At 52.2% G+C, this 226-nt stretch overlaps 1 protein-coding gene across 1 annotated transcript in view; it reads left to right on the plus strand.

The window, feature by feature from the left end:
• Positions 1-226, plus strand: part of ppp1r21 (protein phosphatase 1, regulatory subunit 21) — a 35031-nt gene that overhangs the window by 10388 nt on the left and 24417 nt on the right. The window lies entirely within an intron of this gene.

Below are 226 nucleotides of genomic sequence, written 5' to 3' on the forward strand. Positions count from 1 at the left end.
CTCTCTCACACACACTCTCTCTCTCTCACACACACACTCTCTCTCACACTCTCACACACACACACTCTCTCTCACACGCACACTCTCTCTCTCACACGCACACTCTCTCTCTCACACGCACACACTATCTCTCTCACACGCACACTCTCTCTCTCTCACACGCACACTCTCTCTCTCTCACACGCACACTCTCTCTCTCTCACACACACACACTCACTCTCTCACA

The sequence above is a fragment of the Sinocyclocheilus grahami genome, unplaced genomic scaffold, assembly GCF_001515645.1.
Source record: "Sinocyclocheilus grahami isolate Dianchi unplaced genomic scaffold, SAMN03320097.WGS_v1.1 scaffold1440.1, whole genome shotgun sequence".
Classification (NCBI taxonomy): domain Eukaryota; kingdom Metazoa; phylum Chordata; class Actinopteri; order Cypriniformes; family Cyprinidae; genus Sinocyclocheilus; species Sinocyclocheilus grahami.